This window comes from Macaca thibetana, chromosome 2 (genome assembly GCF_024542745.1).
Source record: "Macaca thibetana thibetana isolate TM-01 chromosome 2, ASM2454274v1, whole genome shotgun sequence".
Lineage (NCBI taxonomy): Eukaryota > Metazoa > Chordata > Mammalia > Primates > Cercopithecidae > Macaca > Macaca thibetana.
This window is the reverse complement of record NC_065579.1, coordinates 142,612,518-142,634,072: the sequence shown is the minus strand read 5'-3', so window position 1 is coordinate 142,634,072 and position 21,555 is coordinate 142,612,518. Positions and strand designations below refer to the sequence as shown.

Genomic DNA, 21,555 nt, shown 5'->3' with positions numbered 1-21,555 from the left:
ACCTAGAAGTGGAATTGCTGGGTCATATAGTAACTCTCTGTTTAACCTTTTAGGAAATGGCCAAACTGTTTTCCAAAGTGGCTGCATCTTTTTGTATTCTTACCAGTGGTGTGCGAGGGTTTCCATTTCTCCACATCCTGTCCCACATTTTTTACTGTCTGGCTTTTTGCTTCTAGCTGTCCTAGTGGGTGGGAAGTCATATCTCATTGTGGTTTTGATTTGCATTTCTTTGATGTGGAACATCTTTTCATGTGCTCATTGGCCATTCATATGTCTCCTTTGATGAAATGTGTATTCAAACCTTTTACCCATTTAAAAATTGTATTGTCTCCTTGTTATTGAGTCATGAGTTCTTTGCATACTCTACATACAGGTTCCAGTATCAGTTATATAATTTTCTCAGTTTCTCAGTTCTTTTTTTTTTTTTTGGAGATCAGGTCTCACTCACTCACTCAGGCTGGAGTACAATGGCGTGATCATGGCTCCCTACAGCCTCGAACTCCTGGGCTCAGGCAGTCCTTCTGCCTCTGCCTCCCAAAGTGCTGGGATTACAGGCATGAGCCTATGCAGAGCCTTATCTTTTCACTTTCTTGATATGGTGTCTTTTGAAGTGCAAGTTTTTAATTTTCATGAAGTCCAGTTTATGAATTTTTAATTCTCTTACTTATGCTTTTGGTGTTGTATCTAAGAAATCACTGTATAACCCAAGGTCACAAAGATTTATTCTTATGTTTTTGTCTTAAGAGTTTTATAGTTTTGGCCGGGCGCGGTGGCTCACACCTGTAATCCCAGCACTTTGGGAGGCTGAGGCGGGCAGATCACGAGGTCAGGAGATCAAGACCATAGTGAAACCCTGTCTCTACTAAAAATACAAAAAATTAGCCGGGCGCGGTGGCGGGCGCCTGTAGTCCCACCTGCTCGGGAGGCTGAGGCAGGAGAATGGCGTGAACCCGGGAGGCGGAGCTTGCAGTGAGCTGAGATCTGGCCACTGCACTCCAGCCTGGGCCACAGAGCGAGACTCCGTCTCAAAAAAAAAAAAAAAAAAGAGTTTTATAGTTTTAACTCTTTCATTTAGGTCTTTGATCAATTTGAGTTAATTTTTGTGTATGGTGGAAAGCATGGACCCAAATGTATCCTTTTGTGTATAAATAGTCAGTTGTCTCAGCACTTGTTTTTTTGTTGTTGTTTGTTTGCTTTTTTTCCAGACTGAGTCTTGTTTTGCCACCCAGGCTAGACTGCAGTGCCAAGATCTCAGCTCACTGCAACCTCCGCCACCCCTCACCCTGCCCCCAGGTTCAAGCGATTCTCCTGCCTCAGCCTCCCGAGTAGCTGAGATTACAGATGCACACCACCACGCCTGGCTGATTTTTATATTTTTAGTAGCGATGGGTTTTCACCCTGTTGGCCAGACTGGTCTGGAACTCCTGACCTCAGGTGACCCGCCCACCTCGGCCTCCTAACGTGCTGGGATTGCAGGAGTGAGCCATCGCACTCAACCAGCACTCCTTGTTAAAGAAATGATTGTTTCCAATGAATTGTCTTGGCACCTTGTCAAAAATCATTTGACAATAAATTTTTATTATTTATTATTATTTTTGACCATTCCAGCTAAGGCCAAGACAATACATTTTTAAACATCATTTTTGTGAAGACGAAAACTCCTCCCCCATTTTAACAAAAGCATGCTCCAGGTCATCTGGACGACCTTCTACCAACTGAGCTCTGTTGCCTGATGTCCGTGGCTGCCTTTTCTTTATGAACATGTGGTCATCACAGGACCTTCCAGTGTAGCAGTGTTTACCATTGGATGCAGTGTTTCTTAAAGTGGGGCCTGATGGAGCTCAGGAACCATATTCTTAGAGGTCCATCAGTTCTTCAATTTGAGAAGCCCCTAATATAGAGCCATTTCTCAGATGGAAGGGTAGAGTTCCAAATAGGGAGCATGAAATGTCCAACCTCCCATGCATCTATCAAGTGCCCACAAGCCAGCACAGGCAGTGTGGGGTAATGATAAGAACTCACTTAGGATCGGGCATGGTGGCTCATGCCTGTAATCCCAACACTTTGGGAGGCTGAGGTGGGCGGATCACTTGAAGCCAGGACTTCGAGACCAGCCTGGCCAACATGGCGAAACCCCATCTCTACTAAAAATTAAAAAAAAAAATAAGCTGGGCATTGTGGCAAGCACCTGTAATCCCAGCTACTTGGGAGGCCTGAGGCAGGAGAATTGCTTGAGCCCAGGAGGCAGAGGTTGCAGTGAGCCAAAGTCGAGCCACTGTACTCCAGCCTGGGTGACAGCACATGCCTCTGTCTCAAAAAGAAAAAAAAAAAAAAAAAAAGACTCACGTGGGTAAGCTACTCCCCCTTCCTGAGCCTCTGTTTTCTCACCTGTAAAATGGAGGACACACCACCCATCTCAAAGAATCTGCAGGAATAGAGATAGTTTGGATAAAGTATCTGGCACAGTGCTATCTGACACGAAGTGGGTACCAGTTCATGGAAGTTGTGTTTATTGCAAGCCTGGGGCTGTGCCCACTACCTGGCCCTCCTTCTAGCCCTCCCCTCCACAGTGCCTACTCTCCCCAGCAGAGCAGCCTTTGAGGGCCGGCTCCTGACTCCAGCCTTCCCTCTGCCGCATATACCTCACCTGTTCCCATCACCTGTCTGCTTACAGGGCACAGCTCTGTGTTGTGGGCACAGCAGGCCCTGTGTTGGTCCTAGAAAAGCAGTGATGAAGCAGACTCCATTCCTGCTTTCAGAAACCTTCCGGGCAGGTGGACAGAACCATTAGCTGATGACCACAGAAGAGTGTGGTAGCTGTTATTTTTATTAATAATAGCTAACATTTATAGAATTTCTGCTCTGTGCCTGGCCCCACTCTCTCAAGATGTACAGGACACTGTGGGAGCCAAGAAGATGATGTCTAGAGGAGGTGACATTTTTAGAGCTGGATTTAAAGGATAAGTTTGGACTTTAGCTAATATACAAAGAGACATGAGCATTCTAGGAATTTTTGCCCATTTGATGGATGAAAATGATAATCTCATCAGTATGATTTGTGTTTCTGTGTAAGGTTGTACATCTTTTTGAATGTTTACAGGCCATTTGTATTTCTTTTTCACTGAACTACCTGGTCAAATTGATTGGACATTTTTATTTGAGTTGTTCATGTTTTTTTATTGATTTGGAATAGCTCTTTATATATGGAGGAAACCAAGGGAATAGTATGTGCTAATACTCATTGATATGAAATAGTACAGTGTGCTTGAAAAGCATAAAGTTTAGCCTAATTTTGAGAGACATAGCTGAAGATAGAGCTGAGCAGGGAGGCCAATGCTAGTTCCTAAGGAGCTTGGACTTTATTACACAGGTCATAGGAGCTACAGAAGTGTTTAGAGCAGGGAAGGGATAGGATTGAATGTGTATGATTGAAAATTGCTTTGATAAGGGACAATAATGGACAGAGTGAAGAGCTAGAAGGGACAAATTGAGTCCAGAAAGTACAGGAGCTTGAATGTCCCCTGAAGAGTGTCTACCTGGTTTGGTGGGCAGTAGGGAGTCACAGAAGGTTCTGGGTGATGACCGATGGTGAACTGCAGAGACAATGGGGACTGAGAGTTGCCTGCTACACTTCCTGCTTTGTGGACAGCTATAAAGTGGGGGGGCAGGATGGAGGCCAAGGCTAATCTCTGGGTGGGGTGAGTGGTTTTGTTTCCCGACATGACTCTTTGTTCCCCTAGACATCCCCGCCCCACGTGAGTGCCAGTGCTGTGTCATCTGTCCCCACACCACAGGACTGACCTCCAACCCAGACAGACGAGACCATTGCCGGGGTAACCAATAGAGGAAATATGAACTAAGAGTTTCCAGGCAGGGCACTGGGAATGGGAGAATGAAGAAGGAACAGCACACTGCCGAGCTGGCAGGGATTTTAGAAGTCATGCAAGGCAGCTTACCCTCAGCCCTGCTCCCATGAGCCCAAGGACAGGGAGTCCCTACCTCTCCAGCAGCCATTCCATATCTAGGTGGCTCTTCCAGGGAGAAGGCTCTGGAGCTGGTATGGCATCAGAGCTGTAAGGAGTCTTAGCACTTGTCTTATGCTTCTTGATAGAGGGGACCTTGAGGCTCAGAAGGGACACCTGCCTTCCTGAAGTCACATAGGGAGTCATCCTGAGTGGCACAGCAGGCTCTAGAAATCAGGCTTCTCAGTTCCCCGCTCAGAAATTACTTTTAAACATAATCTTTTACAAACAGTAACACATGCATATAGTAATACGTGCAAAAAATACTTAAATGAAACATTTCAGTGAAAAGCCAGTCTCCTTTCCACTCCATCCCCCAGGGCACGAAGACGTCTAGGGGGACAAAGCTTCATGTTGGGAAACAAAAACACTCAACCTACCCAGAGATCAGCCTTGGCCTTGATCCTGCCCCCCTCCCCCAACTTTTTAGCTGCCTGCAAAGCAGGAAGTGTAGCAGGCAGCTCTCCATCCCCACTGTCTCTACAGTTCCCCTGCGGTCATCACCCAGAACCTTCCCCAGGGCATGGTAACATGGCGAAACCATGTACCAGTTTCTTAAGCATCCTTGTCAGAGACAACATATGCAGGTACCAGCAGACATTCTATACCCCCTCTTTTTTTTACTACCAGATTTTTATTTTTATTTTAAAAAAATTTTTTTAAGAGGGAGTCTTGCTACATTAACCCAGGCTGCTCTTGAACTCTTGACCTCAAGTGATCCTCCCACTTCATCGTCCTGAGCAGCTGGGATTACAGGCAAGAGTTACCACACCTGGCTTACTCCCTCTTTCTCACATAAAAAGTAACACACCCTACACCCTTTATTGCATCTACCAAAATATCTTGGGGATTGTTCCTTATCGTATCAGTCCATGTAGAAATGCCACTTTTTTGTTGTTGTTTTCGTCTTGTTTTGTTGTTTGGTTTTTTGAGGCAGGGTCTCACTCTGTCACCCAGGCTGGAGTGCGGTGGAGTGATCACAGCTTAGTGCAACCTCAGTCTCCCCTGGCTCAGGTGATCCTCCCAGTTCAGCCTCCTAAGTAGCTAGAATTACAGGCGCATGCCACCATACCCAGCTAATTTTTCTATTTTTTAGTAGAGATAGGGTTTCACCATGTTGCCTAGGCTGGTCTTGAACTCCTAGCCTCAAGTGATCCACCTGCCTTGGCCTCCCAAAGTGCTGGAATTACAGGTATGAGCCACTGTGCCTGGCCCTAGAGCTGCCACATTCTTTTTGATGGCTACATAGGTTTTCATCATATGGATGTGTCTTAATTATAATCTGTTTAACAAGTCCCTCACTGGTAGGCTTTAAGGAACAAGAATAATTCAATAATTTTTATTCACTTTAAAAACATTTATAGTAATGTGCATTATGACATTTTGGTCAATGACACATCACATATACATGATGGTGGTCCCATAAGATGATAATACAATATTTTTACTGTACCTTTTATATGTTAAGTTATGTTTAGATACACAAATATCTACTACCTGGACAAATTAATTGGACATTTTCATTTTGAGTTGTTCACGTTTTTTCTTATTGATTTGGAATAACTATATATGGAGGAAACCAAGGGAATAATTGTGACTAGTTGCCTGCAGTGTTCAGTACAGTCACATGCTGAACAGCTTTGTAGCCTAGGAGGACTAGGCCATACCATATAGCCTAGGTGTATAGTAGGCTGTGCCATCTAGGTTGTGTAAGGCCACTCTATGAAGTTTCACAATGATGAAATCACCTAAGGACACATTTCTCAGAATGTATCCCCATCATTAAGTGCTGCAAACCTGATTGTTTATTAAAGACATGTCAAGAAGAAACTTCAATTGGCCCATGAGCTTGTGTCCAGATAACCCCTGTTGACCTTTTAAAAATCAATTAATACAAAAAAATATACAATGAAAAGTAAAAGCGCCTCACATATCCATTCCATGCACCCCTCAGTCCTCCCAAAAGGTGTCCATCAATAAGAGTTTCTTTGTTTCGGCATGTTTGTGTCCTTTGGGAAAATTAGGAAATTCCCACACACATCTACAGAGAGCCTTTTAAGTTGTACACAAAAGGGATCATGATGTACAGTCTTCTGTTCCTTGAATTTTTCACTAGAAATATGACCTGGAGATCTGTCCATCCTAGGACAAAGTCCCAGCAATGGGTATCTTATTGAAGTTACTCCCTCTCCTACTGCTGGACTGAAGGCGGCTCTTTTCTTTCATTGTTTACTGGTACACACAGTGCTGTGTTGTCTGTCCTTGCATTTTTATATTAGCGTGCTATAGTAGCTTCGCCATACCCTTCCCGATTGGTTGCACCATCTGGCACATCACTCTACAGCATTTTTGAGAGTGATCATTTCTTCCCACCTTTTGCAGCAAAAGTATTAGCAAACTTGTTCGTTTTTGCCAACTTGGTAGATAAAAAATGGCAACCATGTTGTGCTTTGATTTGTATGTCTTTAATATACATTTAATTACAAGTGAGATTGAAGATCTTTCCATAGCTGCTTGTTCATATCCTTTGCTCTTTTTCCTAATGAGTTAGTCATCTTTTTCCTATCAATTTGAAAGGCCTGTTTATGTATTAGGGAAATTAACTTTCATCTCATTTTCCTCAATTAAATTCTGTCATATGTGCTGCAGACATTTTTTTTCAGTTTACCATTTGTCTTTTTTACTTTGTTTATGGTATTTTAATTCCATTTACATAGTTTTAATTTATATGCAGTTAAATGTTCGACATCTTCCTTCACGGCTCCTGGGAATGAAAATATTTACACAGTGCATTTTGTGCAGGCTTTCCACACATTATCATAGTTAATTCTCATAGCAGCCTTTGAAGCAAGACAGGGTGGGAATTTTTAGCTTCAGTTCCATTTTAAGGATGAGTTCAAATGAGCCTCAGAAAAGTCGTGGGACTTGCCCAGGTCCATCAGATTCTGAAACTTTTGTCATTCTCACTTCCTCACCTGCCTTCCAACCAGCCAGGTGACCTACTCCTGGCACTGATAACAAAAGAATATGGCTTCTCAGGGACTGTGTTTTTAAACTATTAAAACTATAAGCATCTTATCTTCCCTTAACTGCCCTTAAAAAAAAAAAAAAAGTGTTTTTAAGAGAAAAGGCTTGCTCTGTCACCCAGGCTGGAGTGCAGTGGTGCACTGATAGCTCATAATAACCTTGAACTCCTGGGCTTAAGCATTCCTCTTGCCTGAGCCTCCCGAGTAGGTGGAACCACAGGTGTGCATTACCATGTCTGGTTAATTTATTTTTGAGATGGAGTCTCACTATGTTGCCCAGGCTAGCCTCAAACTCTTGGCTTCAAGTGATCCTTCCACCTCAGCCTCCCAAAGCACTGGAATTACAGGCATGAGCCACCACGCCTAGCCCTTAAAAATATTGTTTAAACCTCCAATAATATGGAAGAGTAGAATATGCAGTGGGGATGGGACTCACATTTCAGCCCACAAGCCCATCCCCAGGGGATCCACTGTCCAGTTGGCTGTGAGCACTGATAAGAAGCCATGGGCTCTTGCCACCAAGCAGGAAGACCCACCAGGAGCTGGGCCATTCCTTATTCGTCTCTGTCACCAGTGCCTTGGGCATTCTAGGGACAACTTAGATGCTCAATAAATTCTGCAAGAGTGGCGAGTGGGGCAGTCAGGCACACTGCTTAGACTCTACAGCTTCGCAGGTGGGTGTTCAAATCCCAGGTCACCCCTTAGCAGCTGTGTGAATGTGGGCAGATGACTTTACCTCTCTGCCTCAGTGTCCTTGTCTGTAAAATTGAGATACTAGTTTCTGCCTCAAGTAAATGAATAATCCTCCTCCAGTGCTGAACAGTGCCTACATCTCACTTCTGATCCACCTGTGCCTTTCTGGATCCATTTGCCCACTCTCACCTGGCCCGGATGTCCAGGGTCATGAGATGTAAGAGGTAAAAACCAGGGTCCCTCCTTCTGTCCTTTCCTCCCAGAAGTCCAGAGGGGGAAACGTCTTGCCAGAGGTCACACAGCCCCTGGTGGCAGGACCCACAGAGCCAGGTCTCCTGACTCATGACATCACTCGCCCAGCTTCTCTGGCTGGGCCCTGGCTGCCCCGTCCCTCCGGTCTCCGGTCTCGCCGCCTCCAGGCACCAGGGGGCGCCTCATCCCAATCGCAGCCCGCAGCCTGACGCCCGTGGTCCAGACCGGCGGGGTTCCGGCTGCCGGGGAGAGGCCGCCGCTCCCGGCCCGGCGTTCAGGGCTGCCGGAGCACCTCTGCTCTGCGACCCGCCCAGCAGGGCACTCGCTTTCTCCTTAGGTGCACTCCTGCGGGCGCGCTCCCGCCCCTATCCCTTCCAGGCCCAGCCTCTGCTATCTGCGCCACTTCTTCCCCGTCTTTGGGCTCCCTTCCGATTGTGCGCACCCCATTCTCTGTAACAGTCGCCAGACCACCAGGCCCCGTCCCAGCATCCAAGTCGAGGTCGGCTGCGGGATGGGGGCGGCACCGGCAGACCCAGGTCCCCACCCCGTCCCCGAACAGTCAGGAGCGCGTGTCTTGGAGGGGACGCAGAGGAGCATGGTGCAGCTGTGCGCCTCTGGGCCAGTGGCTTCCCTGCTCTGGGCCTCAGTGTTCCCATCTGAGAACTGGGGACGGCAGCGGGGGTGGGGCGTTGTTGGCCGAGGCTGCAGCTCTCCCTGGGAGGACCCGGGGGACTTGGCCTGAGGTGCGTTTGCTCGCTGTTTATTGGGGGTCTGGAGTGGTCTGAGGGAAATGCCGGGGGTCGCAGTGCCCCCTGCTCCGCGCCTGGACTCTGCGTATCCCGCTCTCCGGGTCCATCCGCAAAAGCGGCTGCACCGACCTGAGCGCCCTCCACTCGCCCAGGCTCGGGTGACGTCGGCGGCCGGGGCGGCACCGTCCTCCCCGCCCCCCAGCACAGCCGCGCACGCACACACACCTTCCGAGGGGGGAAACTGAGGCTAGGCGCGGCGAGGCCACCCGCCAAGGTCACGGCGCACGGGCGGTGGGGTGGGCAGGAGGGCGGCGCGCTGGGAGGCCGCCCCGCCGGCGGCAGTGGGATCGGGCTTCGGCTTTGGCTCCCGAGCGCCCGCCCCCGCCCCCCCGCGCCCGGCCACCAGACGCGCTGGGGCCGCGCCCGCCGCGGGGACGGCGCGCGCTCGGCGGCTGCGGGCGGACCCGCGAGGTAGGAGGCGGGCCGGCGGGGGACGCGCGCGGCGGCCGGTGCGGTGCGGTGCGGGGCCCCGGGCGGGGGTCGCTGGGGCTGCAGCCGGGAATGCCCTCCGCGGGGAGGCCTGGGCGGCAGCTCCGCCCCCAAGGCCGCGGTTACACCGACGCGCGGGTGGCTCTCGGGAAGCTGGGGCGCGCGGGGATCGCGGCGAGCTTCGCGGAGCGGGGCTCAGGAGGGGGTTGCGAGGCCGCAGTTGCGAAGCCCGCACCGGGCTTCGCACCGGGTTGTGGGATTGGGGATCAGCGGCCGCCAAGCTCACGGGAATGGGGGCCGGGGCGCGCCAGCGCTTTCTGAGCTGGGCTCTGCGGTGTCGCTCTCTGGGACTGGAGCGGTGAGGACGCAGAAGCCCCAACCTCCGCGGCTATGCAGATGGCTTATCCCGAAGCCTTGAGAACGCTAAAGGCGCGATCTTGGGGGACGGGTGGGGGGCGGGGTGCTCCATCTCCGCATCAATGCAGTTGGTTGCCTCCCCGAAGCGAGGGTGCGTGAATCCAGACCCCGAGGGTCGCCGGGCAAGCATTCCCCAGACCCCGACTCCGCACTACCCTGCTTCTCTTCCCCACCCCCACCCCGCCCCCACCACCGCTGCTGCCTCCAGGCGGAGAAATCCCGCCACCGCGTCCAGGGTCCCGAGCCGCGGGCGGGAGGTTGAGGCATCTCAGGAATTCGCTGGGAGCCACAAGGACGCGCTTGGGGAGGGAGGGAAAAGCTTTGGCAGGGCTGGAGGGCTGGGTCCAACCTGGCCCTGTCCCTGTCTCCCAACCCCGTGTGACCTTGGGCAGCCCCTCCTGCCATTACCACGTGGGGAAGAGACTGGTTCTCAGTCTTGGGGTGGAGGGAGCTCTCCCGGTCAGACCCCCAGGAGAGTTGGCTTAGGGAGCAGTCTTGGGGACCAGAACAGCCTTGGCGACCTCTGGACCCTGACCCATAGGGGGCAGGAGGCAGCAGGGGGATGAGGTGTAATGGGGGTTGTTGTTGGAAACCTGTCCCACCTGCCAGCTGAGGATGGGACACTCCTGGGCCAGGGTCTTAGAGTGTGGGACACCCCCCCTTACCTGCCGCTACAAAACCACCTGCCCTTGGGCTCTAAGCGGGCAGGGTGGGTTGGCAGAGGTGGGTCAAGTTTCTCCCCACCCCTAAGAGTCCTGGGGAACTTCCCCTCCCATGTTTCTGTCAGGCAGTTGTCACTTTAAATTGCCAAGCTCTCAACTGTCACAGCTGATCTGTTCCTGGAGTAAAGGGAGCAGAAAGGTGACAGTGGGTGTCCCTTCCCCCTGGCCCTGTCCAGGAGATGAGGCTCACAAGGACAGCAGTCGGCTCTGCCTGGTCAGCTTTGTGAGTGTTGCTCTGAGCATGCCCAGTGATCTGTGGTGGGAGGGACCTGTCCTGGACTGGGAGCAGGGGTCTGGTTGTGCACTTTGATGAGCCACTGTTCCATTTTGTGGTCAGGCTCCACTAGACACACTGGCCTATGCAGCCCCCTCTGAACAACTCTGAATTAAGGTGACACAGGAATTGGCTTTCTGGTCACCCTCCCCTGTTCCCAGTATGATGCCGAGCTCCTCATTACAGTTGGCAAGATGGCCAGGCTGCTGAAGCCATGTGCAATTAGAGCTCAGAAGCCAGGTTTAAGGGTAAAGAAGAGAAACTGCCTTAGCTGTGCCACCTCCTCCCCCCCCCCACCCCCCACAGGAAAAGATAAAGTAAGAGGTGACTTGGGGTGGCCACAATGCCCACGTCCCAGCCATTAAGCATCAGTGCTGAAGGGAGCATCCCGGAGCCATCCCACTGTGTTAGAGATGGAGAACTGAAGGCCAGAGAGAGGCAGGGATATGTCCAAGGTCACACAGCATATTCAGAGCCGAGGGGCCCTGTCCCCAGCTCTCCAGCAACCCAGTCATCCTGAGAGAGCTGCTTCCTGGGGAATGCTTAGAGGACTCGGTGTCCCCTCAGAGGTGTCTGCAGTGAAGGGACAAGGGAGGGGGCCTGTGCTCACCTCTGCAGGGGACTGTCTCCTGCATGGTTTGCAAACATTAGGTAATCTTGGGTCTTGTGACTGGAGTTGCCACTCTTTCAAGGCTGCTTAAAGGGCCATGGCAGCCCGCCCTTCCAGCCACTGCGCTGACCAACCTGCCCTGCCCTGCCTGTCCCATGCCTGCTGTCCCCATACCACCACCCTTGGTTTTAGTCATGCTCCCTTCCCCATTGTCCAGAGGGGAGTGCCGAGGCCACGCCAGAAGAACTGGGACCATTTGTGTCCCCAGCTTTCCTGCACACAGTTTCAGCCATTGGTATAGGGGGTGGACCTAAGCACCTAAGTGTCCCCAGCCAAGAACACAGCCATCCTTTGTTCTTGTAGGAAACTGCCCATCTCTGGGCTGTGCAAGCTGGAGCTGCCTTTGTGCTGGTCAGGGAGTCTGAATCTGGCCTCTGGTAGGAGAGTTGGCCAGAGCCCTCATCACTCCCCCTGCCCCTCATAATTAGGTGGGTGGGGAGTGGGGGGCTGCTCATTCCTATCAGGAGGTGTTTCTCGAGTGCAAGAGGCTGGCAAAAGCCCATTCTGTTGATGAGGTCCATGTGGACTGGGGCCCCACGCACTGCCGTAGCTCGGACCAGCATTCATTACCACCATGCAGTGAGATGCAAACCTGCTTGTGGGAGCAGCATTTTCTGGAGCCCCCTACCTTTTCATTGGGCCCCGCCTTGCCCTGCCTTGGCTCCTGCGGGAATGAACACCCCACCCCTGCCACCTGGCAAACTCAATTCATCCTCCATCATCCTCATCCATGATACCTCTTTGGCAAAGCCTGCCCTGAGTCCCTGAATCTTCCCCGCGGGGATACCATTATCACTGAACGGAAGGGCGGTGTAAAGCGGGGTGCAGGTAGGGACTGACTTTAGACCCCTGGTCATACACCAGTCTTCCAGACTCCCTCTCACCGCCTGCCTCGGGGCTATTCAGTGGGGCCATCATAGCAAGCGTCAGCTTGGAAAAGCAGGAAGCAGGCTGCTAAATTCTCAGTGACTTAGAGAACTGTGACTCAGAGAACTGTGTATGTGGCTTTCTAACCCAGCAGGATTGCAGTGCAAACCCAATGAGCATTTTTTTCTAAGCATCTACTCCATGCTAGACCGGATCACAGGGGCTTTCACATGTATTTCCCATTTCATCTGCAAAACCACAAACCCATCATTCGCTTGTATGATGGTTCTCAAAGCATAATATTAAAACAGTGTCAATCCCACAGGCCAGCTGGAATGATGTAGGATGCAGCACCCTGTCGATTGTCCTTTCAGCGTTGCTCGGTTGCCCCAGAGCCCCAGCAGTTTACCAGTCTGTGTAACCAGACACCCTCAGGGTGGCATTCCTCTGGGAAGGGCTTCAGACTCAAGTGCACAGAGTCCAAGCTGACCCAAATAAATCCCTGCGTGCTGTGTGTGACAGCATAGAAAGCTGGCTGTGGGGGCTAATGACCTCTGTACACACAGCTTGGGCCTTACCTGCTGTCTCTTTAGAAGGTAACCCTGGCCTGCGTCATGCCCTATCCGGTTGTGCTTACACAATTTCTTCTTCCAGACTGTGAACTCCCTGAGGGCAGAGTGGGGCCTGAGGCACTACTTCATCCCTAGTGCCAGGGGCTGATATAAGTTCTTGTTGTGCCTGACTGAGACTGAGCTGAATCCAAACAAGGAACAGGCTGCCTTAGAAGGCAGTGAGTTCCCCTCACCGAAGGTGTGCAAAGTGAGGCCAGGTGGAGGATTCACAAATTTCAGTTAGCTGAGATACCCTGCAGGACCATTTTAGCTCCGAGACTGCCAGAGCCAACGATTTATTTTTTGTTTTTTCAATGATCCAAGGACTTGGTGGAAAGCTATCAGGATAGTAATACAGGTTTGTAACAATGCTAAAAGTGCCAATGTGTTTTAATAAAGCCAAGTGCCAGGGAGTATTATGGGAATATTTCATTATTCAGCTCAGCCAGATGCTGAACTAGGACCAGGTTTGGGGCTCATCCAAGTGGCCTGAGGGTTTGGTATAAAAGGAACCAGGAAGAAAATTGAGCGTCTTATGGCTAATCCTTGAACAGCAGCTGGGGTCTCTGTCTGTCACTCCAACTTAGGAGGCCTTTAGGTCAGAGAGCCGGATGCTTTATTACTCTGGACAAGTCCCTTCCCCTCCCTGAGCCAAAGCTTCCCCATCTTTATCATGGGGTACCTAATCCCTACCCACTTCCTTACTGGGGGCTGAGAGTTTGGAAGAGACTGGAACACACTTTAGAAGTCAGAACCAGCACTCAGGAGGGTTGAGGGCGGGTGAGGACAAGAGGGCCTAAATTCCACAGATCCTGGTAAGCTTAGGTGTATGGAGTGGCCCAGGGCCAGCCAGCCTTTTGGGGGCTTCAGAGTCATGGATGGGGTTCAGCCTTTCTGTGCTTCCAGTTCAGTGATCCTAGGGGTGCTTGAAGACAGCTGGGCTGGGTTCGAATCCCAGCTGTCAACTTCCTAGCTTTGTGCATGACCTTGGACAAGTCACTAGGCCTCCCTGTTTTCTCCTTGTTCAAATGGGGTGATGATGGTACCCGCCTCCTAAGGCAGTTATGAAGATAATTCTGTGAAAGTGTGTCAGTATCATACAGTTGTTTTTTTGTTCTCTCCTTTGGACTATCACAGAAGCCACCAGGGATTTCTATCTCAAAGTGCAAATAGAAGCATCAGCTCCATTCATTTACTCATTCAGCAAATATTTATGGAGCACCTACTGTGTGCCAGATTTTGCTTTTGGTGCTGGGGTTACCACTGAAGCAAAAGAGACTAAAAACCATGCCCTCTGGGAGCTTTTATTCTAGTGGCAAGAGACCCACAATACATAAGCAAACAGAATAATTTTGCAGTGCTAAATGCTAAAATCAGCCCATCTGCTCCAGTTGATGTTAAATGTGATTTGCAATGGAAGAACTCTTCCAAAGAGACCAGAGAGGAGAGCCTTGGTTTGGGCTTTGCCAAACCTAGATTTTAGTCTTGGCCCTGCTGGCTTCTAACTTGCTTTGCAATATTGGGCAAGTTCCTTCCTGTCTCTGATCGTCAGTTCTTATTTGTGAAGTAAGAGAGCAAGATGAGCCCTTCCAGCTCGGATACCGCTGCCTGGTGGCTCTGCAGTCACAGCTTGGGGTCTGTGCCTTTCCCCACCCTTATCACATGTACCTTTCTGTTTTAAATGTGGTCACCTGTCACAGAGAAAGGTGCAAGGACAAACATGCATAGCTTAAAGAAAAGTAAGGAAGAATATGAGCGCGACCACTGCTTGGGTCAAGAGACTGAGCCTTGCCCAAAGCCCCCACGTGCCCCTCCCCAGTCTACTCCTCAGAGATTGTCGTCGTCCTGACTTTGTGCTAATAACATCCCTCTTGCCCTTCCTGTTGTACCACCTATAGAACAGCTTTTTACAATATAATTTTGTTTTTATTATTTTTTAGCTGAATATAAATAGGCTGTGGATGTTTGTTCAGGTCTGGCTCCTTTTGCTCAAAGTTGTATCTGCGAGATTCACCTATGCTATGAGTTGTTGTTCATTCTTTTATTTTTCTTTTATTTATTATTATTATTATTTTTTTTTTTTTTTGAGATAGAGTCTCGCTCTATCACCCAGGCTGGAGTTTAGAGGCACAATCTCAGCTCACAGCAACCTCCGCTTCCCAGGTTCAAGTAATTCTCCTGCCTCAGCCTCCCCAGTAGCTGGCATTACAGGTGCCCACCACCACGCCCAGCTAATTTTTGTATTTTTAGTAGAGATGGGGTTTTGCCATGTTGACCAAGCTAGTCTCAAACTCCTGACCTCAAGTGATCCGCCTGCCTCGGCTTCCCAAAGCACTGGGATTATAGCCACTGCGCCCTGCTGTCCTTTTAAATAAATAGTATTTCATTGTATCGACAGGCCACAGCTTATTTATGCAGTCTACTGTGATGGACCACATGGGTTGTTTTCAGTTTGGGGCTGTTACTCTTGAACCTGTGTCCCAGCACACATGGCATGAGCTGTCTCTAGGGCACATACTGGCTGTAAAGCAAGCACACAGCCTTGCCCCAACCCCGCCCTGGGCATTGTCAGTCTTTGTCGTTTTCACTCACCTGGTGGGTGGGTAATGGTTTCTTGCTGTGGTTTGAATTTGTATCTCCCCGATGAGGTTGGGGGTCTTTTGTTTGCCCTTTGGCTGTTTGGATTTCATCATTGGTGGAGTGCCTGTTCATGCCTTTCACCCATCTTGGGCTGTCTTTCTATTTCTTTATGATTTGGAGAGTTCTTTGGGTGCTCCAGTTTCTAATTCTTCGTCAGTTAATCCACATTGTAGATATCTTCTCCCTCCCTCCAGCCTGCCTTTTTCATTCTTTACAGGGTCTTGGGATAAACTTCTCAATTTCAGAGTTCTAATTCAAGTAGTCAACTTTCTCACTTTATTAACATTTTTCGTGTTTTGAGAAACTCATTCCCACCCTGTAGTCATGAAGATTCTCCTTATTCACCTTTCACATTAGGTCTTTAATCCGCCTGGAATAGATTTTCATCTATGGTCTCTTTCTCTGACACGCATACATGTGTGGATATGCATGGCCCCATGTGCACACATATACCCATTCCCAGGTGGCCCGGCACCATTTGGTGAGAACTGTGTTCTTTTCCCTACCTGCACTGCCCCCAGCACGTACCATACCTCTCGATACAAGGCTGGCAGGGGCCCAACTGCAGGCTGTGGGCTGGGAGGTGGTAGGGACGGCCCGAGGGCGAGGCAGACAGCCCTCCCCACCCCCATCGGGACCAGCTGCTGCTCCTGCCAAACAGGTCCGTGAGGCTGCAGTGTCACGTGTCTGGCTGGCGCTGACTCGGGAGCTGGCGGATTAAGCAGGGGCTCAGGGTTTATGACCCGCACTGGCCGCAGCACCAGCTGGGGGAGGGCTGAGGGAGCTCATCTGTGTGGGCAGCAGAGGAGGCCTGAGAAGCCGGCCAGGCTGCGGCTGTTTGTCCACCCACAGCACTGGACCAAGGTAAGGGAAGGGTGGGATGGACCAGCCCCACTATTAGTGTCTCTAGCTGGAAAGTAAAATGTCCCCTCCCAAGCTCCTTCTATCTTGGTCTGTTGGGGCAGCTGAGATCTGGGAGATGCCACAGCCCACAGCAAGCCCCTACCGGGTCTCGGTCTCCTGTGGGGAGCACACATGAGTTCACATATGCGCACTGGCACCCTGCCCGCCCAGTTCCCGTCCCAGCTCCTCGTCCTCTTCAGTGCCTAGTATGTGCCCCTGGGTGGGAGGGTCACTGCCAGCTGTTAGCATGCCCCCTAGACCCTGGTGTCTTTCCCCAGGCAGTGCCCCATGCCTGGCCTGGCAGGATGCAGCCAGGAGAGGACGGACCTCCCACTCAGGTTCACCAGGCAGGGGAGAAGGGAAGGGAATGAGTGTGTGCTGAGCACCTCTGTGTATCAGATACCTCATCCAGGGCCATCATTACCCCTGCCTTCCAAGGTAGGAAAGATTCACCTGTTTCATAGATAAGGAAACTGAGGCTCACAGAGGGGCTGAGGATGGCCACCTGCATCTCAGTAGTCTGCCTGTGTGACCCCGAGGAAGCTGCAGGCTCTGCTCCTGGCCCCTGGGGAACTCTCAGTTGTTGTCTGGGAACTCTCAGTTGTCTGACGAGGCACATTCCCTCTGGCACAGGGCTGCTGCTACCTGGGGCTCCAGGGAACTCTAGGCCTCTGGGGGAAAAGTCAAGACAAAGAGCAGGATCCAGAGCCTCAGGTCCCAGCCCAGCCTGTGACGTAGCCCTCCCTGTAGCATGCCGTCAGCCTTGGCCAGCGGGTATGACTTGGACTCGGTGGTCCAGCCTGTGGCGACCTTGCTTCGTTTCCTCGTTTGTAGCATGGAAGATGTCAGTAATAGCATCTCCCTCCTCAGGTCACTCAGGCTGAAATGAGATGGTAAAGAAGGGCTTTAAAAACAGGGCCCAACAATGGCCAGGCGCGGTGGCTCACACCTGTAATCGCAGCGCTTTGGGAGGCCAAGGTGGGTGGATCATGAGGTCAGGAGATCGAGACCATCCTGTGAATGGTGAAACCCCACTTCTACTAAAAATTAAAAAAATTAGCCGGGCGTGATGGCGGGCGCCTGTAGTCCCAGCTACTCGGGAGGCTGAGGTGGGAGAATGGCGTGAACCCGGGAGGCAGAGCTTGCAGTGAGTCGAGATCGCACCACCTCACTTCAGCCTGGGTGAGAGAGCGAGACTCTGTCTCAAAACAAAAAACAAACAAAACAAAACAAAATGGGCCAACAGGCAAAGCCCATGGGCACTCAGTCAACCCTAGCTTTCGTTTTTACAGAGAAGGTCAATGTCTGGGGTCCCTTCATCTTCTGAAATTCTGAGCTCCTGTCTCTTTCTTTTCTGCCTGGGCCATTTATGTATGGGTTTAAATCTATGAATTTAGTATTTGCTTAGGAAATACAGGCCCATGATGAAAACGTTAAACATTATAAAGAATATGCAGTGGAGACTACGTATGTGCCCCACCCCCTCCCAGAACAAACATGGAAAGCATTTTTCGGGTATCTGGTCAGAAACATATAAACGTTTATCACCCTCCACCCCAGACATATTTGGGCAGTTTGGTGACCCCCCATCTAGTGACCCCCCCTGCCACCCGTCCTTTAAGTTCACCCACTGTAGGCTGGGGAACCCAGGCTGCTGCCTCCCTCCAGAAGTCACACATATTTGTGGGTGCTGGCACCAGATTTTCCTTGTCAGCAGGGCTTAGGAAAGGCTGCAGCCTGGCACAGGGCAAACGGTGGGGGGGGGTTGTTGAGCAGTAAAGAACGGTGTCTCTGTGCCCAGTGAAGGCCCGAGTTGGAGACCAGCTCCCCCACCCCCAGGATCCAGCAGATCTGGGTCTAGAGCAAGGGCGGGGCCTGGGGACCTGACTCAGGCCCAGCCTGGCTGCCAGCTGGCCATTGGGTGACCTTGAGCCAGCCCTGGCTTTCTCTGGGCTCCTGACTCAGTGTGGGAGCCCAGCGTGTGTGGCAGCCTCAGTGAGAGGGCCGAGGGTATGCCCCCTTGAAGACCCAAGCAAGCCATACCTCACTTAGCCCACTTGGGCTAAAACCTGTAATGTAGGGATGGGGTCTTGATTTCCTGAAAAATTTAACTACTTAAAAATGTAATTGCTTTAAAGTTTTAATGGTGCACTGGGAGGCAGCTGAAGGCAGTGCTAAGTCTGGCTAACATGTTCTCTCTTGATCTTGTGACTTCTGGACCTGTAAGTGACTTATCTTTGTTCAAGTAAATCTCGTAGGGGGCTGAGGGGTGGGGCTTTATCTTTCCCCAGGAAGGCAGCAGGTGGTTCCATGTGGCTACAGGTTGTGCATGCATGGCCCTTAGGCCTCCCAGCCCCCTGAAAGGAGGAGCAGCATTTACTTTTGGCCTTGGGAGGGTGGTAGGTACACAGTCACTGTCACCCTGTGTGGTAGAACTCCAGGCACTCCCAAATGTACAGATGTTCAGATTGTGCCCTGCACGAGGGCAGTTAGCAGAGGAACAGCGGCACTCTTGCTACCTAAGCCATGGTCCTTTGGGGCTGTATCCACCAGAAGAGGGCGCCTTTTACAAATTTACACAGGGGCCCTAGATGTGGATGGTGAAACTAGACTTGAGGATGCTCACTAGCAAAGGCATGGGGTCTCCTCCCTATCTCCCTGTGGTCTTCCTGTGCTCAGGTGTCTAGAATCTCCCTCCAGGGACTCTGCTGGTAACCCCAGGGGAAAGGAAACTCCAAACACCTTCCCCGATCCATGTGAGCGACTTGAGTTAGACTCAGCCTGGTGAATTTCAGAGAGAGCTGGACCATGGGCCTGGCCTTGGGGGCTGCAGGGTCAGGCCTGGCTCCCCATCTCAGTTCCAGTTTTTTCTGGCTCTCTATACCTTGGGTCAGGACAGCTCTGTGCAGACCATCTGTTTACCATGTTACTATCCCTCAGAACAAAGTATGAAAGGCCCTTATCTCTATGCCTGCCCCCTTGAAGGTGGGTGCTTTATTTTTAAAGACATGTGAATTTGGGGACAGGGACACACATGAGCTGGGCAAATTCATTTCATCCACAAATATTTCTCCAGCAGGTAGTTGTGCCAGGCGCCGTGCTGGAGCTGGGCATAAGTGGGGTATGTCAGAAAACCTTATTCTTATCCTCATGGAGCTGTCCAGAGAGGAGAGGGAAAGGGAAATTGTCCCCTGAACAGCATCACCCAGGTGCTGGGAGGAATTGCCCAGCGGGGCCTGTGAGGTCAACCTAGGCGTCCCTGAAGGAGCTGAGTCAAGAAGGTAGAATGGGGGCTGAGTGGGCTCCAGGGGCTGGCTCAGCACCCCCTCTGGGCACCCTGCTCAAGGCTGGGGCATCACTTCATCCTGGCCACTCTGTCTTGGGGCTGGGAAGGCCAGGCTGCAGTTCTCCAGCAGGGTGACAGGTGGTGGGTGGGCTGGACCTGCCAGGACCAACCCAGTGAGAGGTGGGGCTGGGGATCGCTTTGGTCAGGCCAGGAGTGAGCCATGCTTCCCCCTGCTCCTCACCCGCTCCCAAACCGGCACTCAGACTGCAGCTGTCACCATGCCACCTTTCCTCCCCTCCAAGGACTGCTCTACCAGCTGTGCCCTGAGCTGTCCTTTTAATCTGATCTAAATTTGCCACCGTGCCCAACCTGGGGAAGGTTGGGTGAAACCCCCCTTTGCAGAGGATGGGCCTTAGATGCTGGAGCACCCGAGTTCAGGTCTGGGTTATGCAGCTGCGGCCAGCAGAATGCCGGCCATAACGTCCCTGTCTCATAGGAGAGGCAGGTGCAAGTGAGTTACAGTGGGGAAGGCCTGCAGGAGCCCCCAGTGAGCCTTAGCACTCCTCACCCTCCATCTGACACACAAGCACCCAGAGAAGGCAGACAACTGCACCTTGCTGAAGATTGGTTACCATGGCCAGGGCCTCCCTCTGCAGCCTCAGAACAGGGGTACCTGGGCCAGCACCTTGCCACTGTCTCTTGCAAGCTGGGAACGTTTGGACTAGTGATTTCTCAAACAGCCTTGGTTTCCTCCAGTGCCTGGCACATGGCAGGCACACAGCACATGGGGGCTGATGCTGTTTTTTCAGGTCCCCTAAAGTGACCAACAACAGCCCCACCATAGGCAGGCAGCTCTTTCCTGTCAGTACTAAGGGCTGCAAGCTGTGGTGCTGAGCAGGGTCATGCAGCCTCAGCCACCAGGACTAGAAAGGGGACCTCCCAGTCAGTTCTGCCTATAGGACCCAGAGCGTGTTCCTCTCTCTCTCTTTCTAGAAGAGGGCTTAGACTTAAACACCCACAGGGGCCAGGCAAATGGCATGGGTGCTGGCATTGGTTGTGGCTAAGAACGTTTTTTTCTTTAATGGCAACATTTCTCAAAGTGTGGTCCAGGGAGTTCAAACCATTTAAATAACAACAACAACAACAACAAGCTGTTGTTTACCTTATCACCATCATTCTTGCACAAGTGTGCTGTAGAATATTCTAGAGGCTACCTGATATGTTGGCAGATAGACTGAGGCTTTTGCTATAAAGATGTCTCAAGGTTGGTGATGTCTTAATTTTAATTTTTTAATATGGTAAATGGTGATAGATATCACACCCATGAACAATTTTGGGATCCTCAGTCAAGAGTGTACAGGGAGCCTGACACCAAAAAGCTGGAGAACCACCGGCCTGTATTTTTTTTAAGCGTGTTTGATAAAATGCTAAAGGACAACTGATGGTGGGTTCCAATATGGGGGGCAAAAGAGAATGGGGGGGATTTTGGCAGAACAGTGCTTAACCTGCTAACAGGACACCACATTGACTCAGCACCAGTCCCAGGTGGGCAGGCAGGAACTCATGTGGGCCCCATGCGGCAGTGCATCCAGCTTTCACAAGAAGCCCCAAATGCAGCTCAGGTCACACATAATCCATCTGGGGCCAGAGCTGTCTGGGGACCTCCAGTTGCAGCCTGTGACCTGGGGTCTCAGTGTCCCCATCTATAGAACAGGTAGCAGTGGCCCCTTGTGGGGTGCCAGGAGGCAAGTGCTCAGGGTGCAGATGGGGAAGAGGATGAGGGCTGGTTTCACCCGCTCCCACCCCCATGGCGGGCTCGAGGCTCACTAAGCTGCTGCAGAGGGGACAGGCAGTGGGAGGCAGGTCCTCCACAGCTGGCTCTTCCGGGTGTCCTCTGTCAGCCTGGCATTAGCATGTATATATGAGAGAGAGTT

At 51.3% G+C, this 21,555-nt stretch overlaps 1 protein-coding gene across 9 annotated transcripts in view; it reads left to right on the top strand.

The window, feature by feature from the left end:
* The window catches only part of IQSEC1 (IQ motif and Sec7 domain ArfGEF 1), a 387,620-nt gene that overhangs the window by 279,899 nt on the left and 86,166 nt on the right, over positions 1-21,555 (top strand). The window contains exon 1 of one of the 9 annotated variants that reach the window (XM_050781455.1): positions 9,153-9,213. The exons of the other annotated variants lie outside the window; for them this stretch is intronic. The gene's annotated coding sequence lies outside the window, so the exon portion shown is untranslated. Of the gene's footprint in view, positions 1-9,152; positions 9,214-21,555 lie in introns of those variants that run through there. 9 annotated transcript variants of the gene reach the window in all.